The sequence below is a fragment of the Seriola lalandi genome, unplaced genomic scaffold (genome assembly GCF_002814215.2).
Source record: "Seriola lalandi dorsalis isolate HSWRI2012SDOR001 ecotype SW California unplaced genomic scaffold, Sedor1 jcf7180002054485, whole genome shotgun sequence".
Taxonomy (NCBI): domain Eukaryota; kingdom Metazoa; phylum Chordata; class Actinopteri; order Carangiformes; family Carangidae; genus Seriola; species Seriola lalandi.
This window is the reverse complement of record NW_019525038.1, coordinates 4236-6724: the sequence shown is the minus strand read 5'-3', so window position 1 is coordinate 6724 and position 2489 is coordinate 4236. Positions and strand designations below refer to the sequence as shown.

Here is a 2489-nt window from a genome sequence, read left to right as displayed (position 1 = left end):
AAGTGTAATCGGTTTGCATGCTGTTTTTAAGTAATGATAACAGATTGGATTTTACAGTGAACTGTCAGTCTGCGTTTCCTGTCACTGCTGCTGCGGTGCAGAGACCATGTGACGTGTGGATGCAGGAATCACTGAAGTGAACAAATACAACAAAGTACACTGTGTGTCTCACATTCAAATGAGCTTTATTGACACAGCAGCCTGTTGACAGTGGAGCAGAGCAGAGGATATATACAGTGTAGTACAGTAACAGAAAAACATTATTCAATATAAAACAGTATTGTATATATAAAATGAGATGATGACCCCCCCCCCCCCCCCCCACACACACACACACACACACAGCCCCACACCCTAAAGTCATGTGCAGTTATATTTAGCCTGCAGTAAAGGCTACAGGGACACTGAACAGGCCACAGTGTGTGTACTCAGTGTGTGTGTGTGTGTGTGAGGTATAGTTAAAGGTGAGTGTAAAGGGTAAGGTGTCTTGTGTAAGTGCGTGTGTGGGTGTGTGTGTGTGTGTGTGTGTGTGTGTGTGTGTTGGGGTTACTGCCCTTTGCAGTGAATGCTGAGCCGGTCTCACATTTCCCCTTTAGATGAACTTTGACCTTCTCTCTGTGAGTTAGGGACCGTCACACTAGTTCACACCAGTTTGATTCAGCCCACTGACATTCATACAGCATGACAGAAAACATGTATTTAATATTATGACACTATTTCTGTGGTGTTCAGTGTTCTTTTATTTATTTCTCATTCATATAGATGAAGTTTCCTACATGAATTTTCCATGATCTTCCTGCAGAGGAAGGAGGATTCCTGCGTGACTGCAGTAACCTACAGTGAGATTACTCCACTCTCATCTGTATTTTATTTAAAGAAGCAGATCTGTGATGTAAGTCATTAATCAAAGTTTAATTTCTCAGACACATTCAGAAGTTTGAGGAAGAAAATACTGAAAAATGAAGTAATATTTAAGTAAATAGCAGAAACCACAATGGAGGAGAAACATGAGAAGAAACTACTGCTACTGAACTACACGACTATCACAACAATTACTGCAGTACTAATACACTGATACTGCTATAGCATACTGATAATACTGCTGCCATTACTGCAGTACTAATACACTGATACTGCTATAGCATACTGATAATACTGCTGCCATTACTGCAGTACTAATACACTGATACTGCTATAGCATACTGATAATACTGCTGCCATTACTGCAGTACTAATACACTGATACTGCTATAGCATACTGATAATACTGCTGCCATTACTGCAGTACTAATACACTGATACTGCTATAGCATACTGATAATACTGCTACCATTACTCACTGCTAATACACTGATGTTGCTAATACTGATACAGCTACTGCTAATATACTGGTGCTGTTAACATGCTACAACTACTGCTACAAGAGTAAATTCTGATGCTACTATGCTAATATTGCTACAACCAATACTTCTAGAACTTTTTGTTAATACGGTTAATATAACATCTAATATTACCAATCCACTAACTCTGCTAACCCTGCTAACCCTGCTAACACTGCTAACCCTGCTAACTCTGCAACTAAAACTCCTGAAACTCTTGCTAACCCTGCTAACACTGCTTCTGTTTTTGCTAATGCTACCTCTCTTACTGCTAACACTGCTGTCACAATGTATGAAATATTGTCAACACAATAAGAATAAAATAAAATAAATAACTTCTTCCACTAAAACAGCTACATAGAGACAAAAGAACAACCACAAAAACATGCACACAGTAAAAGAGTTGCTGTTATTTCCATGTTGTGTCCCAATAAGAAGTACATGAGGATTTTGTGTTATTTTAGTATCAGAGCCTTGTCTGTGTCAGCGCTTTGTGTTGCAGGTTTTTCTGTTTGCTGCAGTCCTGCTCCATGCAGACGCTCCCTGCCTCCACCCAGCCTCCACCCAGCCTCCTCCCTCTGCCAGGGAGCGTCTATAAAAACCCTGCAGCGTGACGGACGGACACTTTCCACGTTAGTCGGACAGTCAGACGGACAGACGGCCAAAGACGACACCCCCTTTTCTTCTCTAACAACACAACTCAGGTAGGCTGAAACAGGTGTGAGCTCTCCGCTCTGGTTGGTCATTTTTTGAATCAACTGCTGAGTTAGTTTTTTTTTTTTCATCTGAATCTGTTTCCTGTTTGTTTCCAGGTTCTTGTTCTGGTCTAGAAACCTGATTCATTCCCCTCTTTTATTTTGAAAGTCTAGTTCAGTTTGCAGCAGTTTTCAGAGGAAGTCCAGCATGCTGGGTGATGTGTCAAATCTCATGTTGGCAGATGTTCATTTTCCACAGATGTTGAGTTTTTGATTCTTCATCTGAAGCAAAAGACAAAAACAAACCTTCAGGTCTTCGACTTTCAGCAGCTTCAAGGTCAAAGTGCTGAAGAGCCGAGCTGCTGAAATCTGACAAACACAGAGGGAACAAAGTCCAGACAGACAGGCAGGCAGA

At 41.0% G+C, this 2489-nt stretch overlaps 1 long non-coding RNA gene across 1 annotated transcript in view; it reads left to right on the top strand.

Moving 5' to 3' along the window:
* The first annotated feature begins 877 nt into the window (after positions 1-877).
* Positions 878-2489, top strand: part of LOC111659669 (uncharacterized) — a 5549-nt gene continuing 3937 nt past the window's right edge. Inside the window, exons 1-2 of the long non-coding RNA XR_002761087.2 lie at positions 878-892; positions 1901-2083. This is a non-coding gene — a long non-coding RNA (uncharacterized LOC111659669). The remainder of the gene's footprint in view (positions 893-1900; positions 2084-2489) is intronic.